The sequence below is a fragment of the Triturus cristatus genome, chromosome 10, assembly GCF_964204655.1.
Source record: "Triturus cristatus chromosome 10, aTriCri1.1, whole genome shotgun sequence".
NCBI lineage: Eukaryota > Metazoa > Chordata > Amphibia > Caudata > Salamandridae > Triturus > Triturus cristatus.
In genome coordinates, this window is record NC_140593.1 from 231367441 (window position 1) to 231395389 (window position 27949).

General features: G+C 44.9%; 1 long non-coding RNA gene across 1 annotated transcript in view; it reads right to left on the bottom strand.

The window, feature by feature from the left end:
- Window positions 1-27949, bottom strand: part of LOC146789252 (uncharacterized) — a 69650-nt gene that overhangs the window by 10638 nt on the left and 31063 nt on the right. The window contains exons 2-3 of the long non-coding RNA XR_014970041.1: window positions 24136-24180; window positions 10950-11043 (exon numbers count right to left, since the gene is read on the bottom strand). This is a non-coding gene — a long non-coding RNA (uncharacterized LOC146789252). The remainder of the gene's footprint in view (window positions 1-10949; window positions 11044-24135; window positions 24181-27949) is intronic.

Here is a 27949-nt window from a genome sequence, read left to right on the forward strand (position 1 = left end):
AAGAGGACATATACCCCCCCATTCAACCTTAACCGAGCCGTCGGTGCCTTATATAATGATTGAATTGCCTTGATATACCCTTTCCCGATGCCAAACCATTCCATGGCTGCCCAGAGATAGTCCCAGGAGACCCTATCGAATGCTTTTTCAGCATCCATTAGCAGCAATGCCATGGGGTCCCCGGAGACTTCAGCAGCATCAAAGAAGGTTATGACCCAATGAAGCTTCAGAAAAGACTTCAGCGTATCCAGAACGCCTCCGCCCGTCTCATCCTGGACGTCCCCCGACGCAGCCACATCTCATGCCACCTGAGAGACCTGCACTGGCTCCCTGTCAACAAGAGGATCACGTTCAGACTCTCACCCACACACACAAATCCCTCCACGACCTGGGCCCAGGGTACCTCAACGACCGCCTCACCTTCTACACGGCCACCCGCCAGCTACGTTCCGCGAACCTCGCCCTCACCGTCGTCCCTCGCATCCAGAGAGCCACCGCCGGAGGAAGATCCTTCTCCTACCTGGCGGCTAAGACTTGGAACTCCCTACCCGTCCACCTGCGGCTGACCCAGGACCACCTGGCCTTCAGGAAACAGCTCAAGACCTGGCTGTTCGAGCAGTAGCCCTTCCCCAAGCGCCTTGAGACCCTTCCGGGTGAGTAGTGCGCGATATAAATTCCATGATTGATTGATTGACCCTTCGAACATGCTGTGTTCTTCCCCTGCCCGGTATGAACCCATGCGGACAGGGGTGTACAGTTTTTACAATAATATGATTTGATCGTGTCGCCAAGGCTTTGGAAAACATTTTTGCATCATTATTCATAAGAGTTATCGGTCTCTATAACCCTGGCTCAAGAGAAGACTTGCCCTTTTTAAAGAGTACTACTATATCTGCCCTAGCCCATGACTCAGGAATGAAGCCACCCTGTTGGGCTTGTAGTACCGCATCTACCAGATCAGGCCCGATAACATCCAAAAAGATTTTATAAAATTCTAAAGGGATCTGATCTGGTCCAGCTGCCTTGCCTGAGGGAAGGCTACATAGTGCACCATAGATCTCTTCCTGGGTCAGCGGCGACTCGAGTGCCTCCTTATCTGCTAGGGTTATCCTTTGTGTAAACATTTCACTAAGATACCCTTGGATTAGACTCTGTACCCTTAACCGTTGCTCACTGTAGAGATTCTCATAAAAGTGGCGGAATACTTCTCGGATCCCTGATAAACCCTCAATTATATTCCCGTTGTCATCTCGTATTTCACTGATCTCTCCAGCCGCGCTCTTTTGCCTTACCCGGACTGTCAAAGTGTGCCCCACGCACTCACTATACTCATGGCAATGCACCCTCTTAGTAAAAAAAACTTGCAGCTGCGATATCGCCCAATTTGGCCTTGGCTAAAGCCAGCCTAAGCAGTATATCGTCCAGTGGGTTACCCAGCCAAATTACACCAGCGAGCGCCTCCTCTACCTCCATTATCACCTGACAGAGCTTCTTCTCCTGTTGGGCCTCACATTTCCGTTGATGCAAGCTAGAGCTTGGTGTCTCTCCGCGCACCCCGGCTTTAAGCATCCCAGACTGCCCCTGAACTAGCACTCTTCCGGTTGATCTCCCAGAACCCCTTTATCCAAAGTTTCATATGATGGATATATTCAGGTTCTTTCAGGGGTCCTCTTTCAAAAATCCAGATCCGCTCTGGTGTTTCTCCTCCACCAAGGGTAACCGTTAAAATCAGAGGATTATGATCTGAGATAATCCGGGGATGTTTCTCTATCCTCCACCTGGGAATTGGATGATTCGATGCAAAAAAATAATCTAGCCTAAAAATTGATTTATGTGGGGCAGAGAAAACTTACTCGCAGGACCTTTAGGTTTTAAGTGCATCCATACATCAGTAAGCGCATTGTTCTGAACCGGATCGGTAATGGCTCTAAAGACTTTTTTCTTCCGACCCGCATACCTCACTCCTGCCTCCCCTCAGAGACCACTCAAGCCACTAATATTAAAATCCCCACACATGATTACAGGGGTGGGCCACAAGGCTAACTCAGCATCCACAAATTCTAAGAGTTCAGGTTCGTCCCCGGATGAGCCATACACCGTACAAATAGTGAATATCTCTCCGGATACCATACATTCTACCATGGCCCATCTACCCCAACTGTCGGATACTTTCTTATTAAAAACAATGTCGGAACACCGGGAAAGAATGGGAAAACCCTCGTCTTGGTACCTTGTTTAGTATTTATAAGAAGTTTAAATCCTAATTGCTCCATCAGGCTGCCACTAGTTTCCTCGATGTGGGTTTCTTGGATACATAAGATATCTATACGCAGCGCCTTTAAAGTAATTGCAGCCCTTTGTCTCTTGGCCTGATCGTTTGAACCACAGATATTAATTGATGCAATACGCAGATTCATTAACTAGCATTAAAGGTGTTTTCCAAACCAATTATCTTTATTCAATTTTTCTTTCCTGAATCCTTGGTTGAGTTTATCAATTTCCTTTCTTTTCTATACCCATCACACATGCCATAGTGTACTATGCTGTGCCGTGCCTGTCCCACACCCCCAAACCCCACCCACCAAACCATCCCCCCACACCCCTGACCGGCAAGAAGGTCACACATGACCCAAGTAAGGCAGTCAAAGCTCAAAGCTTGAGTCGCCGCGGATTCTCCCACCCCGACCACCGTGCAGAAAAGACTAATAAAGACTAATGCAGAAAAGAAAGAGGGCAAGGCAGAGATAAGGTTAGAGCAATAACCCGGGCCAAGTAAGGATTAGATCTTTTGCTATTATTTGGTCTAAAGAGCTTACATTCCGGTTATACCCTTTTCATTAAGTGGCCCAAATCACCCCCCCCAAAATCCCCCTTGCCTCTTAACTCAGTCAACTATTCTTGTGCCTTGATTTCTGAAAAGAACATTCAAACCCTTCCATTTGAGATAACTAAGTCAGGCCGGGAAAAGCAAAAAGGCTTCACAGCTCATCCCTTGAAAGAGTTGTCAGCTGTCAAAACTTCCATCTCCTTTCGACAGTGGAATGGCAAAAGTCTGGTCGAGCGAAAAAAGTGTTGCCCTCGAATGTTAGTTTTGCATCTGGCTTTGCGCGGTGTCCAAAATTGCCTGTCTAAGAAGAAAGTTGCCGATGTATATTAGGACAGCCCTTGGCAGTTCCCCAGATCCATTATTTTTCTTTTGAGTCAATGGGAAGCGGCGTGCCCTCTGAACCTCGGCATCCCAGTTCCATTGAGCTAGATCGGGAAATGCTCCCCTTAAGAGAGCAACAACAAATGCCATAATGTTTCCCCTTCCACATTTTCGGCAAGACCCAGCAATATAATGTTATTTCTTCGCGGTCTGTTCTCGAAATCTTCGAGTTTCCACATCACATCTTCCGTTTGCTTCTCATTCGATTCTTTATACAGATGCAGTCTCCCCACTTCCTCCTCCAGTTTCCCTTTTCTTTCCTCGACTTGAGTAACCACATTTGCTATGTCTGTGTACATTTTATTCACTTTTCGGAGTGAGCCCAGTAATTTTTTAGTAGCTTGTTGCGCTCTTCTGCTCTCCACCCTGGCCTCCCCCTGCATTTGTTTTAAGGTGGCATACACTAACTCAAGCGATGGTAAAGCGTTAGCGTCAGCTGGGCCTGAGGGTCCCCCCTACTTGGATGCCTCACCAGCATCTTGATACAACTAGTTATTTGCTGGGTAATCCCTTGCGAACTGCTGCTGGATCCCCTTCGCAATTTTTGAGTTGCAAATTTGTGGGCATGCGATGCCTTTTGTATTGACGAGGACTCCTCGGAATCAAACCCATAAGAGATATCACCTTCACTGGATAATGAAGTATCAGAGTTGTCATTATGTGAAAAGAATTTATCTCCCTATGGGGGATTCCAAAGTCAAATTGGCTCAGAGAGACAACTGTTCTTGTCCCAACGGCTTACCTATAAGCACATTTGATTTAGGGACAACAGAGGAGTTCATCAGGCTACCATTACCTTTCATACCAGCTTCTCCACCATTTGAGTGCCTTGCTGCTTCCTGCGGCTCCACAGACACTAATGCAGTCTCCTCTCTTCGTTCAAACTCCAGATCCATTGGTAACTGCAACACTGTATCCCCACTAGGGGGGGGAGCTAAACCGGGCTCAGCAGCGTCTTTCAGGTCGTTCTCAGCATAGTTGGCAGCGTCCTTCACACCGACTGCTGTGACTGTTGCTGCAGCTGCCTGGAATGCCTCCGTCACCTGCCGAAGAGAGCCCTCCCAAGCCTTGCATGTTCCCTCCACGCCGTCCTTCATTTTGCCACCATTTCCGCTGCTGGCTTCCTCAGTCTTTTTCAGCGTGATCCGCCGAGGCTGTCCTGAGCAGCGCAACCCCGTAGCGGGGATGGCCGGAGTGGGGACCTCCTTCTGAGAGTCTTCTGTGCTCTCCTTTGCAGATTTATTCGGCTTCGGACCCATCCTCCCAGCCGAAAGCGGACATGGGAGCAGCGAGAGGAGAGCAGCCCGAGTCTCAGGAAGCGGTGTCCTTTTCCTCCAAGCCATCAATCCAGCAGGACTCCAACGTAAACCTCAGCCCAACACCCAGCTAATCAGCCGGTCAATCAGGTATGTGAACAGCGGCATATCACAGGTGCATTTTAGCCGTAGTTTTTTAACTCCGGGGGAGAGTCTCCGCAGCGACTCTCACAGAGATCAGTCAGCGGCCATCTTACCCCCTGGTCTGTCACCCCCATAATATGTATGCAGTGTCAATCACTTGTGTTTAGAAACACACTATGCTATATAGGAACAGCGCTTTACAGCATGCAAAGCAGCAGCCACCAATGTAAAAAGAGCACAAAATGCAGCAGTAAGCAGTCAGGTATAAATGGGGATGCTAAAGACGGGGAGAGGAATTTCACAGAGGCGAAAAGAAGATTTGAACTGAGAGGCAATGACAGCTTGTGAGAGCAGAGCATTAAATGGGATGCAAGAAGGTGGGATGGGACAAAAGGGGAAGCCAGCCAGAGAAGTGAACATGTGTGGAGGGCACCAACAGTGAAGCTGTAAGGAAAACAAGGGTGGAAAGGATGAAGAAGAGCAAACAGAATTAGGGAATGATGTGGGAGGCCTGGGGAATGAGGACTACTTAAATCCTTAACGGTCACCAAAACTCAATGGAACAGTAATGGGAAAAGGTAACCATCCATGAAATGTCATGGTGTTGGGAGCCTACAGGGCGGCCGACCTGATTAACCCTGTCAAACTGCAGAGCGGTATCCTCTGCCCAACCCAGGACAGATCAACACAGGGCCAGACGTAGCACTGGTTGTCGGAGCCCACAGGTACACCCCGGAGACGGACATTATTGAGTCAGGATAAATTCTCGAGGTCTTCTGACTGGGCCCAGAGCTCATCATGTTGCTTGTGGAGACAGATCACTTCCTGTTGCAGAATCTTCACCTCCTCACCCCTTGCCAGTTTGTTGTCTTCCAGGGAGAAGACTCCCACCCACCAAGTTCAACTCCTGTCTCACTTCACGCAGATCTTGCAAGAGGTCTCTCTTGAAGTCCTGAATATCTGCCTTGAGGGGGTCGAAAAGGAATGCCAGGGTCACTGGGCCAGGTCAGGGGCCCCCTTTGCATCCATCTGGGGGGAGGGGTGGGGTGGTCGCTATGCCTCGCACCGTTTGCCTTTCGCTACTGCCATGAGTAGTTGGGTTGGGTGTCAGTTATGGGGATCTGTCCTCAACACTGCAATGCTCTGTTCAGCTCCCAGCAGACCCCTTTGCGATGGCTCCATCTGTCAGCGGTCAACTCAGAGGGCAAGAGTCAACATGGGGATCATACCTGCCTTCTTAAGGCAGTACGGGTGGGCTGACAGACAGTGAGCGCTAGAATGGGGAGGGGGATGATGGATGTTGGGGCCCACAGCGCACCCACCAGGCCTGTCCAATCTGGCTCCAAGCAGCACAGCCCTAAACGCTCCACTACCTCACCCGGTCTCGGGCGGTTCTCACTTTTTCAGAAGCTTCAGCTTACTCCCACCACAGTGGGAGTAAGCTGAGCTCTGGGATCTCTCCAACCGTCACTTGCAAGATTTCCTCTGCAAAATGGGGTGGGGGGGGGGGGGGAAAAGAGTGGCATGGGGGTCTGCCTCAGGTGCGAAGAATGGGCAAGTCTGCCAGCACTGGGGAGCCAAGGGGTCGATTTCACTCTGGCCCCTTGACCAGGCCCTGAGCTCCACTCCAGGCCCTAGGCGTCTACAGTTCAGGAGACAGGTCTGGCCTGCAGAGTCCCAAAGCGGCAAGAGAACACTTTCAAAGTCCCAACAGAGCCAGGGTCACAGCTGCTGGCTTACCTCAACCTCCAGCATTGTAGCACAGACCTCTCGCTCTGTCCTCTGCCTGGCTAGCCAATGGCCAGTGTCGCAGGAGGCAGTGCAGCGAGGCACTCCGTCTCAAGTTATGTTATGATGTTATGTTATTCTTCATTTATAAGGCGCACAGATGCCACAGCCAAGCGGCGTCCTGGCGCTACAAAGGACAAGCAACACAACCAACACATGTAACAAGCTAACCAAGATCGCTAGACCAAAGGAAACAAGAATGTTTTCACCGCTTTCCGAAAGGGAAGCAAGTCCGGAATGGATCGAACACTGAACGGCAGTGTGTTCCAAAGGCTGGCCGCCAAGACACCAAATGAGCGTCCGCCCATTCTGGCTTTTTTAAAGCGAGGGACTGTGGCCAAAAATTGACCGGTTGAACGAAGTGTTCTAGCCGGTGTGTAGTAGGAGATGGTCTGAGACAGAATAGGAGGGGAGGCCAGTTTCAGAATCTTAAAAACCAGGCACAGTACCTTAAATTTTATCCTCTGCCTAACGGGCAGCCAGTGAAGATCTAAAATGGCGCTCCTAACTGAGCAAAATTTAGGCAAACCTATCAGCATACGGGCAGCCGCGTTTTGTACGCGCTGAAGGCGTGTGAGTTCTGCTTGATTGGTGCCCAATAAGAGTGCACTGGCATAATCCAGTCTGGAAAGGATCGTGGCCTGCACTATAAGTTGCCTGGTAGAGGCGTCAACAAATTTAAGGATAGGCCTGAGACTCTGAAGAACGCCATAGCAGGTGCCCGCAACTTTCTTTGTGTGGGGGGTGAATGAAAGATTAGCATCAAGCAGAATTCCAAGATTCTTCACCTGGGTGACTGGTGTGGGAGTTGGACCGAGCTCTAAAGGCCACCAGTCGTCTCCCCAAAGATGGATTTCCTTGCCAAGCACTAAGACTTCTGTTTTTGTGGCGTTAAGTTGGAGACGATTGTCGGTCATCCAACTTGCCACCTCTCTAAGAGCTTGTTGAAAATTAGAGGAATTCAGCGTGGTAGAGCCATTAAGAGCCACAGCTAGTTGGGTGTCATCGGCGTAAGATACCATAGTGAGACCCCATTTATTGGCAACTTCCGTTAACGGTCTCACGTACAAATTGAACAGGGTCGGACTGAGTGCCGAACCCTGCGGAACTCCTTGGGAAATCGGGCGAGGGGAAGACTCGTAAGGGGGAATACAAACCTTGAACGTACGCTCGGCCAAAAAAGAACGAAACCAACCCAAGGCAGTGCCGTTTATTCCCGCTTCTCTCAGCCTCTGGAGCAGGATCGGGTGGGAGACTGTGTCAAAGGCGGCACTGAGATCTAGCAGAATCAGTGCCGCCGTCTGACCAGAGTCTAACATAGTACGAAGATGTTCAACCATAGCCACCAGGGCTGTCTCAGTACTATGGCCTGCTCTAAAGCCATTCTGGGAAGGATGAAGGATACCTGTATTTAAAAGATGGCCAGATAGGATGTTATTGACGTGAGCCTCAGCAATCTTGGAGACCCATGGGAGCAAAGAGATGGGCCGGTAGTGCTCTGGCTTCGCAGGATCTAATGTAGCCTTTTTCAGTACCGGCATAACCATAGCTTGCTTCCATTTTACAGGTACCGACCCAGTACTGAGAGATAGCTTAATGAGACTGAGAAGAGACGGAAGACACAGCTCTGGCAAATCCCTGAATTGTGCGGGTCTCAGAGGGTCCATTGGAGAGCCCGACTTGACCCTCATCACCAGGGAGTCAAATTCTTCCTGAGAAGGCGCAGGAAGCACCAGTAATGGGCTAGAAGAGTCATTCATCGACGTAACAAGGTAAGAGGAAGAAACAGGGGAGGGGAAAGATCTATAAATCGCCTCCACTTTTTCAACAAAAAATGACGCTAGTTCATCACAATGAGCCTGAGAACCGTTACCCAATGTAACGGGTTTTCTGCTAGTTAGCTCTTTAAGAACTTTAAAGATTAACTTAGTTGGATTAGCACTATTCCTGAATTCTAAGGAATAGAAGGAGGCACGTGCTTTGCAGATGGCTCGATGGTATACCTTAATACTGGCTCGATAAACCTGCTTAAGAGTGACATCATATGCCTTACGCCAAGCTCTTTCAGCCCTTTTACAGGCAACCTTAAGGAGCCTGAGAGATTCGTCATACCAAGGGCTAGAATGGCCAGGTCTGGTCTTACTCCAGCCCGCTGGAATAAAGGTGTCAAGGGCCTGGATAAGCCAGCTGCAAAAATGGTCATATCCAGAGGTGACATCAATGGGAGGGTCAGGTATGTGTTGCGACAGCAGCAGCTGAAAAGCCTCCAGGTTCAACTTCCGCCAAGGGCGTCTGAAAATGACAGATGTAGTGTTTCTAGGAGAAGAAGCTGCCAAAGTAATCCGAATGTCAATAAGAAAATGGTCTGTCCAGACAATTGGTTTCGGTGGCAGTGCTTCGACACAATCCAAATTCGTCAGGATGGGGTCCAAGGTGTGACCCCCAACATGCGTGGGCCCATGGATTAGCTGATGTAGCCTAAGTGCTTCCAGGTCTGTGAGAAAACTACTCACCACCGAGGATAGAGGAGCATCCATGTGAATATTAAGATCTCCAATAACACTGAAATTAGCTGATCTAAGGGCTAAGGCAGAGACTACTTCTGGAAGGGCTGACCGAAAGGCGTCGTCGGGACCAGGGGGTCTATAAATAACCAAGCCCGAAAAAGTAAATTGGGGAGTCAGCGAGATAGCGAAGTGGGCACTTTCACAGCCCGCAATGCTCACAGCGTTCCATAAGCAAGGATAGCATGTTCTTACGACCGCTGCGATCCCACCACCTCTCGAGTTACGGTGTAAGGTGTGCATGAAGTAGTCTGCAGGCAAGGCAAGGTTAATAGCCGCCGTGGCATTATCGTGCAGCCAGGTCTCTGTTAGAAACATGATATCCGGCTTTTCATCCGTGAGCACAGTAAAAATATCTAGATGATGACAGACTAGGGATCTTACGTTAAGGTGGAGTATTTTGAAGGTGGACGAACGAGGGGGGACGAGAGGGCGGGAGGCAGAGTTACTAACAGTGACAAGGGGCTCAAACACCCTAACGGGCATGGGCAAAGGGAGTACGAAACTGCACCCAGGGCATTGGTAAGGGCCCGAAAGGGGGTCCACAGGACCATGAATACAATCACTCACCCTGTTTCTAAGGCTGCGCAGATTAGCAGCCGTAAACATGGTCATCCCCCTGCGTAGCCTGCCGAGTCCTGCCGAGGCGCGGACGAGCGCAGACGGGCAGGACTCTGGCGCGACTCCGGCGCAGGGAGGGCGCCCACCACTGCGCGTGTGAATGGCTGGTTTAAATGCGCCGGCCTTGCCTGGATAGCCCGCCTACTCCTCCAATATGTCACCCAAGAATGCCCTAGCAGTTCCCAAACCAAAATGGCGTCTGCAGGTCATCCACACTTCCCCAATGACGAGGACCCGCAAAACAGCGGTGAAGGTAACTTTTAGAGTGCAAGTATGAGGAGCATGATATGGTAAAATCAGGGAGAACAAAATAAAGACCAAAGCAAATACAAAACGGGAGTCTTAAAAGCGAATAGCGATTAGCGCTAGCGTTGTTATCAGATAGAGGCACAGTCACCCAGTCCAGCTGACGGGAGCGAGTGCCCGGTTTAAATGCGCCGGCCTTGCCTGGATAGCCCGCCTACTCCTCCAATATGTCACCCAAGAATGCCCTAGCAGTTCCCAAACCAAAATGGCGTCTGCAGGTCATCCACACTTCCCCAATGACAAGGACCCGCAAAACAGCGGTGAAGGTAACTTTTAGAGTGCAAGTATGAGGAGCATGATCTGGTAAAATCAGGGAGAACAAAATAAAGACCAAAGCAAATACAAAACGGGAGTCTTAAAAGCGAATAGCGATTAGCGCTAGCGTTGTTATCAGATAGAGGCACAGTCACCCAGTCACAAGTTCAGGTGACTGCCATCTTATCTCCCCTCAGGGGTACCGTGACAGGAAATGCCGGCGGGGCGCCTCCTGCTATGCGGCGGGCTCTCTGCAATGCCTACAGGGACCCAGTTGTGCCCATTTGTCTATGGGACATCGCCGTAGCAGGAGGGACGTGTTGCGGCTCAGTCAGCGACCCCATGATTCAGGTGATCTGGTCTGCTTCACGGTCGGCGGCCCGGGCTACCATGCTTTGATCTGGTCTGCCCCATGGCCAGCGTGAGCCCAAAAACAAGTGCCCGGCAGTCACTGCAGCATGAGGGAGAAGCTGTCCGGCATTTATGTGCCCCAGGACACCGCAAGCTGCAGTTCTAAATGGTCAGGCCGGCAGAGGACACGCCCTACACTGCTGCATCTTGGCCACGCCCCCATCGTTCATGTTTAGCATATGATCCTTTGTAGACTGTGCTGCTCGGAGGATTAATGACCTCCCTTGATCAGGCATCCAGTAATAGGAAGCAGCCACCAAGACAAAAAGCCCTACAGTTAAAACATTTTATTTTAATAACATTTTGTTAAAACAAGAATAATGGAGATTTTCAGTTCCTGGGAAACAAAATAACCATGTCAACGTTGGTACAACACAGGAGAGATGAAAAAAATACCTCAATTGATTGGAGAAATCATCTTCTACATTATCATCATCCCAGTTATCTTCCCAAACATGGGCATCTTCATCCTCATCTAAGCCAGTCCAGTCTGTAAAAAAATTAAGTGATATATTAATATACTACTGTTAGGTGACACTATTCGTGGAGCTCTCATCCCCTGTCGAGCAATTACATTTTTCTGTTACCAAGATGCCTTTTAAACGTAAAGTAGGTGTACAAATCTGGCAATTACTATGGAACAAATAATTTATAGTCGCCTTTCCTTACCGAACATTTAAAAAAATAAAAAAATAAAAGTATGTTTTGATTTTTTTATGTAGTCAAGTAGATCTACTTAAGACTCGATTTGGGTTTTTTATGAATGCGGATGTCAACATACTGTAATAGTAATCTAGGACCTGACTACCTTAGGGAGTGTGATTTACAATGAGGAAGACCTACTTCTACCCCCTTGCAACGTCTGCAATCTCTAAGGCTTCCTAAAAAGGATGTTGATAAACAAAAAACAAAACAGAAAGATAATCAGGTTTTTCTTTTTCAACAGTTCAGTAATTCTCTATTTTGTACATTTTCAGGTACAGTTTTTGAAATTTTTTCCATGTGAACCCTGTTCACTGTTGCAGTAGTCAGAGATGGGAATCAGAGTCTCCGCTACTACATTGGTGGCAGGTTCCTCCGGTTCTTCGGCCAGCTCAGCTTTACATCTCCATCACTTTTGGACCCACAACTCAAATTGCCCAGTCTCTCACCTAATAGCCAGACCATGAAAAGAAAGAGGACAGAAGTGTGCGCTAACTCCAAACAATCATATTTAACCCTCTGTAGTTCCAACAGAGATTGCGCTGGTCATGATGAAGACACTTATTGACGTTATGGGGGATTTATTTAATACAGTTCTTGACACTTTGGAAGGCCAATCTATGACGTTTTGTGTTCAATTGAGGCAGAACTATGCAATCTAAACTCTGCTCCACTAGCGCAGCCCCCTAATTTGCCTACACCTATTACTCATGGCTCAGTGGAATCCATCCATACTAACACCACCGCTATTAGGGAGGGCAACACTGGATGATGCAAAATTGTTCATGGGACCGGTTGACCAAGCAACCATCTACTCTACATGAACAGGTTTGTTTCGGTGTGCCTAGGGGGGGGGGTTGGAGTATTGGGAAAGGGGCTGCTAGGACAGTGCGTTGCAAATCTATCCAGGAATTTAACCCCACCTCACTCAACCTATTCCCCAAGATTTATCGACATGTGGTTGTTGTAGGAAGCTGGCTCTGTATATACTATACCTAAGTAAGGTATAGTGTGTACAGAGTCAAGTGGAACCCCAAATGTAGGCAGAGGTAAAAGTAGGCAATACCTTACTCTCTGTTTGTGGTAGTGTGGAAGAGCAGTAAGGCTTTATCAGAGGGTAGTGCTAAGCATTTTATTGTACACACTCAGGCAAGAAATGAGGTCACAAACTCAAAGACTGAACTAGAACCAATTTGTTTGTATAAAAATATTATTTAGTTATATTTATTCCGTAGAACCAAGCAAGCCTGGCACAGGTAAGTACAATTAGTACTTTTAAAGGCTAGTTGAACTATATAAGCAAGCTGAATGAAAATGATATTGTTACAGGTTGTTCGATTACTTTACAGATTACTTTCTCTACTCAGTGTGATATGCCTAGATATCACACTGGGACATTTCCTTGAGAAAATGTAAGTGAAGTTTTTGTATAATTGCAGTTTCCCTTAAAACAATTTTAAAGAAAAGCAGTCAATGCAATCCTAAGGGAGGAAATTGAGTTATTGGTTTACAGGTAAGTACTTGGTTGGGTTTCTAGGGTTAGAACCAGGGTTCCACCAGGGTCAAGGTTGCACTCTCAAAGCACCCTCAGCAGCACTAGGGCGGCAGGGTACAGAGTGCTGAGGCCCAATGTTATCCATGGGGACAGGGGGCCTCCGGTTGATGGCTGCTCATGAGCAGGCCACAAGGTGTTGGGAGCAAAGCTCCTGGTGTTAGGCTCAGGGCAAAGGGGGGATCAGAGTTTGCACACAATGTGCACCCGGAGCAGCACATGGGCGGCTGGGTGCAGGGTGCTGTTTTAGCATTGGTGCCCTTTTGATTTCAATGGGGATTCTCAGGTTGCAACAAACACAGCAGGCTCGGGGATGAAGATCTTCTGGAGGGGACCACCAGTTGGAGAGGTAAGTTGGGATGCTGGGACACAGTTGGTTGGGCCATTCAAGGTCATGGGACTTCGGGTGCAGAGGTGTCCTTAGGCATCAGGTTTCTCTTTCTAGCTCCGGTCGCGGTCGGGAGGGGGGAGGGGAAACTCCATAAAGGGGCTGCAGGCATTGACTGGAGATTCAAGGCAGGTCAGAGACTATCAGATCTCAGGTCAAGATCGCCGGGGAGAACCCCTCGTGGTTTTGGGCCACTCAGACTCAGGCTGTGGGCGTCGGGTGAAGAGTGGTGCAGACTTGCAGATTTGTCCAGAGACAGAGTCTGTGGGTGAGCAAATCCAGCGCTCACGGAAGACAAAGTCTTGGTTTGGGAAGGCAGGGCAGGTCTTCTGGATTCTTGGGGGCTGCAGGACACAACGGGAATTCACTGGAGCAGGTTCGAGGTAGGGACAGGCCGGTAGGGCTGGGGACAAGTCGGTGGGCATCTAGTTCAGCACAGCTTCTTTGGTTCTTCTTCTTCTGGTCAGTTTTTGTCTGAAGAGGCAAGGTTCAGGGTAAATACTACAATTAGGGGTGTTACAGGTAGGTACAGGTCAGGACCAATGGGTCCCTTTCTTAGGGTGGGTTCACCCCCTATTATGGCACCCTCCAGTATCAGGGGCCATAGCCCTCACTGGTTGGATGGGTCCCCCCCCCCCATCTGCAAGATGGCAGGGACTGAGTTGTGCTTTACCCTGCCTCCCCACCTGAGGGGGTGGAAGGGTTGGCAGAGGTGGGCACATCTCCCTTTCTCACTTGGTTTTCCAAATGATTCTCCCATCCAAAGTAAGGGCCAGAACCAGTAGGGGCCAGTTGCTGGAAGCAGCAAATAGCTGGGGGTAGCTCACAACGGCAGCAAGCCTTCGAAGCTTCCCTGTCCACCCTGGGGGAGGAGGCTTGGTAGCTCGTCCCAGGATGTGCATGATTTCAGACCCCCAAGAGCAGCAGGCTCTTGACCCAGGGGTACTAAAACATGCCTGTTGGTGGCAGCTGGCGAGCAGCCACTCAGCCAGAACACAAGACTTAGGTCGTTTTTTAGGGGGGTATCCCCAAGATGCCCTCGGAGTGCATTTTTCATTAAATCCCACACTGGCATCGGTGTGTGTTTAATGTGCTGAGGAGTTTGATACCAAACTTCCTAGTTTTCAGTAAAGCCATTATGGTGCTGTGGAGCTCGTAATGACAACCTCCCAGCACCATACACTCTTAATAGCAATACTACACTTGCAATGTCTAGGAATTGGTTTAGACACTGTACGGGTACAGGGCTCATGCACCTGTACCCTCACCACTGGTATAGTGTACCCTGCTAGAGAGGTGGCTCACATATGCCATGGCAGCGGGTTCTAGACATGGCATAGGCAAGGCACTGTGTCTTTTTAAAGGTACGGGGCCTCTATGGGCATAACACTAAGTGCTGCAACCCTTAGAGGCCTTCCGTGGTCACAGTGCCCCTGGCACCTGTGGTACCTTTTACAAGGGATTTACATGTGGCCAGAGAGTTGCCAATTTGGTTTTGCAACAGTACAATTTAGGGAAAGAACATAAGCGCTGGCTACCTAGTTGGCAGGAACCCAGGACACACGCAGTCAAAGTACATCAAACGTTTGGGGAAAAGTTGGGGGCAACCATGCAAAAAGAGTGCACTTTCTAACAGTTGTATATTAAACGTTCCCTGCTCAGCTTAAGTACAAGGTTCTACACTGGTTGCATGACAGCGCTCATTTCCCATACTAAGCAGTGCCGGATATTTTGCTGATTCGTGGGGTGGGTTGAGTTGGCCCGTTGGCAAAGAGTTTCTTGGGCAAGATTGTTAATTTCAGGTCTCTTGCCATTGTACAGAAGTTACTGGCCAACTGTCGCTCTTTTAGTGGATTGTGATCCGATAAGTTCCTTCTCCCATTGGGCTGCCCACCTCCAGTCAAGGTTTGTGCCTCCGACTCACCTACTTAGACCATTGATTTCTAACAGTGAACACGTTAGTTACCATCCAGCCCTTTGACTCCTATCGAAGTTGATTGACTGCACGCTGATCACAGCTCTACAATTACCTAGTTCTTTCAGTTCTTGGAGCTGGGACTTCATTACCAGGGCCTTCATAGCTAGCATCCCCAAACTCCTATTATGCACTTCACTAGATTCTGGCCAACAACAGCATCCAAGCTGACTCCGGATTACGCTTCTAAATTCATGGCTGACATTGTGCAAATACCCCCAGTCACTGCCCAGTCCCTTGCTGAGGACCAGGCCCATCTTACGACTCTTGCCCAGCGGCCATTGGTCCCACCCGACAATTGTATTGGCTCAGAGTCTGCTGTCCAACTCTGCTGCTATTATCAGTTGGAATATTACTGGGAGTAAATCAAAGCTAGAGGACCTGTTTGGGCCCAATTCATTGACAATCATGCACATTGTCTTTTACAGGAAATGGGGGCGCCTGGGAATGTATGCAGAAGCAGTTTTAAGAGTTTTTGCGTCCCTGCAAATCTAATCACAAAGGACTTGGTCTCTCATGTTTATCTCCCCCTAACCCCAACCCCCAGATGGGTGACCAACAATTGAAGGTTACAAAAGGTACTTTCAGATATGTACTCAGCTGTCGCCTTCCATATGGCGGTCATGTTCGACGACTGAAGAGGTGGGGTTGGCGACAATGAAATGATTGTGGAAGAGCATACTAATCTATTTGCTATTATCAAAGATTTCTTTCAAAAAGGAGTTCACGAGGGCTCGTGCACATGCCACTATGAATGGGTGGTTTACACAACATTGCAGAGTGGCAAAAATGAATCTTCTTCGAGCAATAAAAAAAAAAAAAAAAAGGAGCAAGCCAGAAATAAGGGCATGCAGGGCTCAATATCGGCTTGAAGTAATGCAAACTAAAGTTACCTGGGAGAGCAGTAAATGGGTTAACCTTCTAGACACCTCTGCCAACAACGATCTGAGGAAATTCTGGCACCTAGTAAGCCAAAGTGGCAGGAAACAAGCAAGAACATCTATTCTGCCCTATGACTGGGTCATTCATTTTAAGAATATTTACTCTGTTCACATGAAATTGAATTGGCCTTTACCAGAACTGGGGGAGGCATTGCATTTATATCACTCCCCTCTTCTATAGTTTTTACTCTAGCAGACTACTTCTGTGGTAGGGTCATTGAAGCAAGGGAAGAGTCCTGGTTCAGATAAGGTCCCAGCCAACCTTTTAGATCTGACCCCAATACATGGGTTACCTATATTAATATGGTCTCCTCTGAAACAGCTGCAGGGGCAGCAATGCCCGTTACTTGGAAACCAGAAGAGATTGTCCCCATCTATAAGAAGGGAAGCCCAAGTGTCCCAGCCAGCTAACGCCCAATTAGCCTCTTGAACACATTGCAAAAGATCTTTTGTACACAAGTCCTGGAGAGACTTTTGGACTGGATCCATGAAAATCAATTTCTTGGCAGGTTTCAGATCCAAAACATGTTCGATCAATTAGGTCTTCCACTTCCTTTTGGTTAAGTGAACAACTGAAGATGTTGGACAGGGGACACTTTTTGTAGCCTTTATCAATCTCCGTGCAGCTTTTGGCCTGGTTCCCAGGAAGGAACTTTGGTAGGTCTTATCCGGGATGGGTATTCCTTGCAATTTGCTATACATCATTATGCGGCTAAATGAGATGTTTGCTAGGGTTCGATGTGGTGTGAAAGGAGAAGTAACCCAGATAATTCCCATTAACAAGGGCCTGCGTGCCAGGGTTGTGTTTTGGTCCCACCCTCATCCTTCTTTATATTAACTACTGTGTCAAGTTAATGACCAATTAAGCCAATGACTCCCATCCCCCTATTGCAGGTCAGAAGGCCCTGGTGCTTTTTTTTTGCCAACTACACTTTCCTGCTGGCTAAAACTAGGGATGGCCTTCTAGTGCTGGTGGATAGATTTAACCTATTCGGTTATATAATTTCAAAGCAAAGAGAGGCAACAAGGCTGATACACACTGCAGCACCTAGACTAGTGACTAATATATATCCAAGCACGTATTGCCACACTTCAAATGATCAGCTGCCACATGGTCATAAATATAATACAATCAAAACAGGGTGATGAGAAACCGTAAGCACAATCCAATTTGTTCACAGTGTAAAGGCAGTGGCAAGTTTAATAATTAACTGTTTCTTCTCTCAACCAAGTACGAACCACTTGCAATTTGTCGGCATTCAAGAAGAAACGCAAGTCACAATTTGCTTGCCAACGTATCGCTCAAATTCCAATGGGTAAATCGATCCGTGTTCAATAACCAAACCGTGTTAGTAAAGAGTTTGCAACTGGCCTTTGGATTTTGTGGAGATTTAAATTGTGCCTTACGTTTCTTCTTGGATGCCGACAAATCGCAAGTGGTTCGTATTTGGTTGAGGAGTTAATTATTAAACTTGCCACTGCCTTTACACTAAGTGAACAAATACGATTGTGCTTACGGTTTCTGATCGCCCTGAAGAATCCCCGCAGGGGGTGAAACGCGTTGGCTGTACAGTTTGGTGCAAGGAATACAGAGAATAAAAAGAATTGCAAAGCACAAACGAAGAGGATTTGGGATTTGTTGACTCCATTTATACACTCTTCTGTATTGCCAGTAGATAGTTATAGTTAGGACCACGTTTCCATAGGAAATCCGTAACATTCTATTTGCAATAACTTTGGCGCCAGTCGACGAATCCTCGCGAAATTTTCAAAATAGGTGGGGCGCTACGCTCCGCTCCTACCCTGAAAGTCTCGGGGGGGATTCGTCAAGCGGGGGCTGAGAAAAAAGGGGGGTCCCAAAACGCGTTTTTCCCATGCATTTTTCCATAGGACCTTTAGACACAGCTACAGCCCGAACGGCTGAACAGAGTTACTTGAAATTTGGCAGAGAGGTAGTCCTCAGGTCAAGGAAGTGCCTTTTGTAGGTCTGGTGTAAATCTGTTCAGTAGTTCCTGAGAAAATAGCATTTAAATCAATATATATATATATCTGAGCCAGCTTACGGTGCGCTTACGGTAAGCTTACCGTACGCGTACGGTGACGTGCGCGATTCCGATTGGCTGTTAGATCTTAGTAAACATTCGAATCGGTCGAAACCAGGAAGTGTCAGCCGCCATTTTCTATCTCGCATTCTTAGGGGAGTGGAGGAAAAACAAAGTCCGAAAACAATAAAAGCGGCTTGATAGACAGCTCCCAACCACCCAGTCATTGTTATGGTGTCCCCAAAGAACCCAAAAGGCAAAAAATTTAAATTTTTTTATTTTCGAAAAATCGCCGATTACGCTTACCGTACGCGTACGGTAACAAAAACTAAAAAAAATAAAAATATCCATGTTTGCATCACCCAGTGTGCAAATCGGTGCCCGAAGGGCACCTTTAGTGCATGGCATATGAATTTTAAAGACAATCAGTAGATAACCATTAACAACGATGTGCCTAATACGGGCTCCGTGTGCAGACGGTGCGCATCGCGCGTACATGGCCCATTTAGCGTAACGTGGGCACGCGGTGCCCACCGTGCGTGCACGGCACTAACTACGTAAAGTGGGCGCGCGGTGCGCGCACGGAACGAACTGCGCAAAGTGGGCGCGCACGCCACGAACGGCGTAAAGTAACTTAGCATTTAAAAAACCGTACAAATTCACTGAGAAAACCATAGGTTTCACACAAGTTATAGTTGGCGGACATTTTACTGATAAAAAACCATTGAAATTCCCCCGTTATAGTTAGTGCAGGCAACTATAACTCACGCGACCGCAATCCTCTGCTGATGACATATGTGTCTTTATGAAAAAAAAATATTTGTAATATATGTATAGCTAAAAATTTATGGAAGAAGACATGGGTAAATAAATGTCTGAATACAGTATTAGCATCAGCAGAGGATTGCGGTCGCGTGAGTTATAGTTGCCTGCACTAACTATAACGGGGGAATTTCAATGGTTTTTTATCAGTAAAATGTCCGCTAACTATAACTTGTGTGAAACCTATGGTTTTTTCAGTGAAATATATATATATATATATATATATATATATATATATATATGGTCTTGAAATCAATGCTTCCAAAACAAAGCAATGGCTTATTCCAGGGGTTAGGAGGGCAAATGGCACTATAAGCTTTGGGAAGAAAACATCCGAAAGGGTCAGGGAATTTGCCTACTTGGAGGATTCGTTGGGCCGACTCAGGCTCCTGGACTCTGCAGATCCTCAAAAGCTTGCAATTGTTAGCCCATAGAGCAGGGGAAATTCTTAGATGTACCAAAAAAGGCATAGCGGCTCTCGATCCTTCCAGCAAAGGAAATCTATATGTACCAATCAAGGGGTGCAGCACTATATGGTGCCAACTATGGGGATATTGTCACACTGGTACATTGGGCACTAGTGAGAACAACTTCATCAGAGCCCTAACTGGGGAAGGCACAGCCCTGGTGCCAGTCAGATTGGATCTTGACCTCAACCCTGTCCCTGAGGCAGTTGCCGTAAGGCTGTTACTTTATTGTGTGCACATCTGGGTTACAGAAGAACTATGCCCCTTCAGAGGGCCTTGTTGACATTTTAAAACTACAATGCTCCAAGAAAATCAAGTGGCTGGCCTAAGTCAAAAACACTTGATACGAGCTAGGCCTAGCTAATTTTGGGGCAGGCCCTCTGCCTCTCTTGCCCACTGTGGGGGTGTTGGTCAAATGAAGCTATTGGGAGAGTTACTGCCCAGAACTAAATTGTCCAGCTGCACAGGCTCAAGGCGATTTTATTGCACAGATTTGCACCCAAGGCAGAGGATTTTCTAAATCGTGTGTGTCCAGTGCATGTTTGTTCATCGGTTTTGTAGTTTGGGTATGAAACCCTCCCATTTGCTGTGTACACTTCATCATGGGAGCATTCAAAGCCCGGGCAAACTCAGTGTCAACCATGTATCCTCTTTGATGAAACAGAGGAACATTTGTTGGTTTTTTTGCCCTAAATATGCTAAACCCAGAACTAGGTGAATTGCATACCATGTCAGCTCTTGGGACTACCGAATCGAGTATATGCTCTTAGGATTGGCAAAAGAGATTCCTCAAAGGTGACTGTGGTGGCTGTATCCAAATTTATTTTTGTGACTTGGTCCATTATACATAAACGGACTGTTCTAGTGCACTAGAATCACATAGTCAGTTCATTTTAGGAAATTTCCAACATCATTTACCACCATTTAATTGATGAATACGTTGGAATTGTTGGTTTTTAAGATTTTTGACAAACTATTTTTGCTTTTATGTTGCATTTATTATGTCTGTTTTTTATGTCTTGATGATGGAATCTATTTTCAATCTAACAAATTTTGACTTTAGTGGAACAAGGATGGTCACTTAAAACAGCAACACAACCTAACTTTACAAAAAATAAATTGAGAGAATGATCTAGCTGTGGACAATACTGTCTCACCAAATCAAAAGAAAAAGATACAAGGGTGGTAAAAGAAGCTGTACTACTTTGGTTAACAACTGCATAAAATTTCGAAAGTGTTGTTAACTACAGTGCAAGCAATACCACGATGCTAAATGAAACGCAAGGGAACTGGAGTGGCAAGATATGTATGGAGACCTTATTTTCACCTACACAGGATGCCATCCGAGTTGAAGTCTACAGCAGGCTAGGTTACTGAGGGGCTGAAATGGCTAGCAGAACTAAAAGGTTTAACTACATATTGCCTGAAAGAGCAACTTTGTGGGCTTCCTCTAGAAGTTTGAATTAGATTCACGCTGGCATATATAGCACGCAAGGTTTTTCACAATCAACACCTGGACTGCTATCACCTCTGAAAAATCTCGTGGTATCAAGAACTTGATGAGTTTTGAGTTTTTATAAAAATCTCAAAACTTATACAAAGTTGGTACTCAGTACGTTTCGGGTGCAGCTCTTGCTATTTAGAACTCACTACCAGTTGATCTGAGATGCTCTAAGGACCTCCTATAATTCTGCAATGGACTAAAAACACTTGTGCAGATGCTATCAGAGTTAAATCTAAGTCACTGACCTTCTGCCTATTTGCTTTATGCGCCGCGCGCCCTTAACACCATATCATCCCTTACGCCCCTGAAGTAGATTCCCCACATTTTCATCTCTGCCTATTAGCACATCTTACTCTACTTCTGCATGTTCTTATCATAAATCCTTAGCACATTTCTACCTTGTCTCTCGCTGGATGGTCTCTCTTCGTTTCCCCATCTCCTTATTCACTCTACCTTGGCAATCCTTTACTTTCATCTATATCCTACCATTGAATTCCCATGGTTCCATGTCTCATATTTTACTTTTCCCTTACTTAGTGTATTTTTATTACTTCTACCCCAACTCCTCAAGTAATGTTTGGATCATTTCTGCCAGGCTCTTCTATTTTAGGTTTTTCCAGCAATTCCTGTTTTATAAACACTCTCCCTTTAGGCTCTCCTTTATACCTAATCTCCTGAACCCTCAGCCTCCTACCTTTTATCCCTTTTAACTTTCCCACGCACAATTAGCTGCTATGTTCTGCTATTCTCCAATTTCTTTTATGCACCATATTGATACTGGCTTGAACTACAGTCATTAGCATTTTGACTTTGCGCCTTCAATGGTTACTTGATTGTTCCAAGTATGGGGTTATTGTTCTTAAGTACAACACTTACAAGTTGCTTTATAAAAATGAGACATTAATTAGTAAGCGGCTATTGTTAGGCAGATCTCCAGATCAGATGCTTATATTTAGAACAAATTGTTGCAAGAAACAGACCATTTTCAAATTTCTTAACTAAGGATTCTTAGCGAATAGGGAGGCAACTTTACTAGGGCAAACACTGGAACTTAACCAGAATACTGCAATTCTGAAGATATTATTTTGAGACTTTAGGTATTTGTTGAGCTTGAATTTAGCTTACAGCAGCGGAGGAAAGCCTTAGAAGTTGTATTGGAGGATACAAATCAGTATTTTTCATTGAAGAGAGTTCAGACATATTCTGAAATGAAGTGGATAAAAGTAGTTTGCACTTCAATAGGTGATAACCAGCTCCCAATACCCCTAGCAATGAATTTTAAGAAACCCATCAACATTTTAAACAAGCATTGGCATAGCCAATAGGTCTCGCTTTTGGGACCATATAAGTATTTAGTTAAGCAGCACCATACCCTTGGTGCAACAACATCAACTGTTGCATGGCTAAACACTTATAAAGGTCCCAAAGGCGAGACCTATTGGCTATGCCAATGTTTGTTGGAATGATGTTAGTCACCCCTGTGTTTGATGATTATGTTAAAAACAGACTTGAAGGCCCTAAAGAATGAGGAAGAGGAGATAAACAGAGAACACAGGGAGTAAACATATTGAATCATGCTGCAAATTGATATACAAGGATATCCTGGTCTGGGGTTGGAGCTGGGACAACCTGTAACAACATACTGGGGTATAAGCATTTAAAAACAGGGCGATATAAGATTTAGGTTGTTTTCTATATTGCGTTATCATAAAAATTAGGCAAATCTGGATTTATCGGATGTGGCTAAGGCGTTTATTATTTTTTTATTTTTGCACACTCAAACAAGATGCATATTTGTACACTCACACTTATTCCATAATAACCATAACCTGATGTATACAGACCAGTTGGTCTGGAGAAATGCACTTTATAAATTATTTAGGAAGCAAGCACTTAGTACTGTATAACAATGGGTCTCTTCTTCAATCCCTTAGAGAAGGTCAACTGTTTTTGTGATGTGGTTTGAGATGAGGTTTGGGAGTACATATTAACACTCTTTAGGTCTGCTTGCATTGAATGGCTAGAGTGTATTAGATAGTTGGGGAATGTAATTCTACAAATGGTAGAGGAAAGAAGACTGTAGCAATTCTTCCTCTTTGGCCATTCTTCATATTTATAACAATGGACCATCATATTTCCATAAAGGATTATATCATTTTTGTGGAATTAGATAATTTAAAGAAAACTCTAATCGAAGTGAAATGTGCTCAACAATAGACATAAATTACCGGCTATTGAAATATGGGTTCCAAAACATAGCCTGACTGTAATGCTTTTACAGGTGACCCGATTTCCAAATGTAGACTTTCAAAGTTTGCTAGGTTTAATAAATAGTCAAGTTTTGAATGCTATTATTCAAACGGGATGGCCCATAGAGGGTTAGCCAAATGATCGGCAAAAGGTCTGCAGGCTGAAATACATAGTTGGCAAACGGATAAAGAAGGTCGATGGGCCTGGGCACTTGCACGATTGACTGTGAAATAATGATGTTGCTACTGTACACGTCTCATAGAAGATCATCCGGAAACATTAATATATCTTTACAATCACTTTTACAGTTATGTGGCAAGATAATTGTTGGGGGCGAGTTTAATTTTTTCCAGCAGCAGATTTAGATTCTACATTGTCCAGCCGAAGGCAGAACCAAAAAGAGCAAAGGGTCTGGCTTTATATCAGAAGGGCTTAGATTTGATAGATCCATAGAGATCTAGGTTTTTGGATAAAAAGGAAAGCTTAAATCCGCTACACGTATAGAGGTTTTAAAAAAATATTATTGTTTTTCTTAATTTATGTAACTTTTGAGTTTTCTGAACAGCTTCTAGATCACTCAGCATTAGAATTGAATATAGCAGACATTAAGAAGCCCCGTTCCACTAAGAAATGGAAATGTTAATTACATTAATTTAGAAGAAAAGCTATGGGTCTCAGAACAGATCATGGAGTTGTTTTCTCAGGCTAGGCAGACAGAGTTGCTTTGGTCTTAGATGCCTTCAGGACATCGTTGAGAGCACAGATAATAGCTTGGGACATAAGTGAAGAAGGAAGAAAAGTTCACAAAAAAACTTGGAAAAACAGGTTAAACGTGTTTATGATAAATATCGAAATTATAAAAGTTATTTAAATAGAGAAGATGAAACAAGACCGTGTGAACATTATTATGGGGTGGTCTTTTAAAGCAATGCAACATACTTATGAAGAAAGCAAGTTCTCAGGGAAAGTCGTCGCTTGTCAGACCTAAGAGAAATGCACACAAAGAACTATTAAGATGTTATATTCTCCGGAAATAAAATGTAGGACACAGATAGAGATATAGTGAAGAACAGCTTTTGGATAGTTGTAAAATCATTTATTATAGGAGTGACTTTTGTACATATATCGTCAAGGTACAAAAATATGCCTCATGCACATAAAAATTTTGATAACAATTTGATGGTTGTAATTCTTAAGGAAAATAAGAATGACAACATTATTAGATTGGTAAAATCACTAAAGAGAATTTGATACAAGATGTTGCAAAGTTGTTTTGTTTTTTTTAAAGAAAAAAGCAGTTTTAACCCCTTCCCCGCTCATGACGGAACCACTCCGTCATGACTCCACCCACTGCATAGGCGGGGAATTAGCGCCGCGTGGGAAATTAGTCCCCCACTATAGTGTGGTGTTCTAGCTTATACCTTTATTGGAAAGCAGTCTTTGAATATTATGAAAATAAATTAGATATGAAATTGTGTGACCATAGAATAATTTACTGGGGTATTGATCTTCAGTGTGACTATTAAACAAGCATAGTAAGGTGATATATATATCTCTGTACTAGTAGCCTGATCACTAATATTGTAAAAATTGAAGTGTAATTTTATTCCAACATTCAACGAACGCCCGCAAAAATACAAATACACATAACGCTGTATGTGGCTTTATTAGGAGCAACACAAAAAGTTGTCAGGCTGTGGGAAAAATGTATTTAAAAACCATTACAATAAAATGAAATTTGTTCCTATTTATTAAGAATAATATTATATATTGTTTTAAATTATGTTTATTATTTCCCATGATATTTCTTACAATTAAATTTGTATTTATATGTTCATCTATGTATTTCTGAATATTTTGTTATATAGCACTTAAAAAAAAAAAAAGAAGATACAGAGGGAAGGTTGACCAAAATTGTAGCTGCTTACTGAGGAGAGATGTTTAGAGTTCCCTTAATATATAGATTTGCAGAGCAACCAATTTGATCTTCCTCTAGTATGTTTGTTCAGCACTATAGGCTGCAGAGTTTGGAATCTAAAAAAAAAAAAAAAGGGATTTTGGTGTGGGTGTGCCCAGTTGCAACTTGACATGAATATTTAATATTGATTTTTAGTAATGAATATTAGATATTGAAACTTTTTGCACATTTTAATAAAGTCATTTGTGCACATCAAAGTGCTTACATTTATGAGTGGTTTTTTAGGTCTCGCCTGACCCAGCGTATGCGCTGGTCTGGCGAGACTTTTTGTGAGGGCTCAAAAAAGGTGCTACCACTGTAGCCTAGAGCTACAGTGCATGTGCGCAGGCACCTCACTTTCGCGGCCGCACGGCCGCTTTGATGTTTGATCGCAATTTTTTTTCCTGTTTATTACTTCTATGTAGTAATGGTGGCACCCGAGCGCCGCCAATACTACAGAGCAGTAATAAACAGAAACAAGCATTGGCATAGCCAATAGGTCTCGCTTTTGGGACCTTATATGTATTTAGTTATGCAACTGTTGCATGGCTAAACACTTATTAGGTCCCAAAAGCGAGACCTATTGGCTATGCCAATGCTGGTCTTAAATGAAGGCAGGAAGAGCTTTGGTGTTCCACAAGGGTAATGACTGGGATGAGAAACGTAATGACATTGGTCTGATTACTTGCTAGGAATCGTCATTACTTATAGTTTTACTCCTCCTGGTCACAGTAATTTGGCCTGCCCATCCACTTGGACTCCATGCCTTTGCTTTGGTCAGAGTATGCTGGTAAAGTTAATTCATTTAAGTGCCCAGTTGGGTGGGTAGCCCTTAAATTTCAGCCCAGTTCCAGAGGTTTCTTGTCAGAGAAACACACTGATTAATGACTGACAAGGATGAGTGGAACTAGAAGTAATGTGTATTGCCAGTAAGTAATCAGGACATTACTGATATAGAGGATAAAGCTGTTTAGGTCAAATGAACTATTTGCAGAAGATGAAGTTGGTCCCAAACAATGTTTAACTTGAATTATTTTGCAAAAATGTATTGCCTATATTTTATATGTCATTCTACTACAATAATATTGGAGACTCTTGAACATACGTTTGGAAGCTCCTGCCCTTAAATTTTAGCAAAAAACTATTTGACTAAACACAGTCTTCGCTAAAGAGGAAGCCTTACATTTCCAAGCAAGAAAAAGTATGAGAGGAACTGGGACATAGGTTGTGCCTTAAAGTGAAGTCACCTCGTCCCCTTCTAATACGATTTCACGCAAGGGAGGGGAGTAGAAATATTAACAGTCTCAAAGGGCTGAGCTGCTGACACGGAGGATGATACGACATTTGCATGATGCAATGGTTGCAGAGGACGGTTGCCAAACTCGATGGTAACTATCTCCACTCTGGACCACAAATAGAGAAATAAAAAGCTGATGTCTGAATGGGGATGAAAGCTAGGTTGTTTTCCTAATGTGTTTTGTCATCTGTTGAATCATTTAAATGCAATGGAGTCTACAGTGGTGTGCTCTTTATACCATTAAAAGTAACATGTGACTTCAAGATTGACATTATTTCTTTATATATTAGGACACATTTCGCACAGAAGGTTAGAGCTAAATACACCACTAATTGCAGGTTTTATTTTTTCCCCATTTAAACAAAGCAAGGCATGTGAACACTAAGATTATGCTTTACTCACTTCACTGAAAGTGAATAACACATAACCTTAGTACTCAGAGTTGACACTGAGATTTTAAACTATAAATACAACAACAGAGATGGAGGTTATGGCACCAAAATACTGTACCAACAATACAGTGATATAAGGCAGAATGAAGGGGTGCCCTCCAGAATGTGGTGAAGGGCCCCTGAAATGCCCATTTCTCATAGATATTTATAGGTTTTGGGCTGAATAGGGTCATCCTACAAACGTACTGTGTCCTAAATATTATAATAATAATATTTCCTATTTGTAATGTGAGAAAATCTCACCCCTTTAAGGGTTTCAGGACACTGGGGGTACTCAGTGAGATTAAGTGAGCTCTTGCCCAGAGTCACATTATGCTGAGCTGAGGTGCAGCCGGAGCCCGAGGTTGAACCTTAAGCCCTGTGCTTCCGGAGTCAGCCACTCAGGCCACTGTGCCACACCTCTCCCAACATATTGTTTATAGAAATATCACCCCATTGGAGTTAATAACAAAACATCTACACCCAGCGGGACAATGTGTTTGCAAATTATATATGGGATATAATATTTCGGTCAGACAATATTTTTGCTAATGATAATTCTAACATAAATCCTCCTTGGAGCGTCCAATTGCTGTACATCAAAGGCTTTGGTACTAGTACTCCAAAGGGAATAGCCCTCATTTTAGCAATGGAAGAAGGATGAATGTTGAGTGATTATGCTGGGATCAGAATCTATGACTTGCAGATTTCATACAGCTGATAATTACATTAAAGGAGTGATTTCATAAGTGCACACAAAATAACAAGTGTGAGTTTTGTAGCCAAGCAAAATCTTTTTTTAATTTTAGGCCATTGCATGCTTAGAGCTTCTATGTAAATTATTTTGTTATAAAAAGTAAAGTTCCCTGAACTGAAAAGAGTAACTCCAAAGTTTTTCTTTCTCAGCCAAATGCAAACCAGTGTGCCGCCATGGAGGTGTCTGTGTCAGGCCCAATAAGTGTTTGTGTAAAAAAGGATATTTGGGCCAACAGTGTGAACAAGTGGACAGAAACATCAGAAGAGTGGCACGGGCAGGTATTCTTGATCAAATCATAGATGTAACATCCT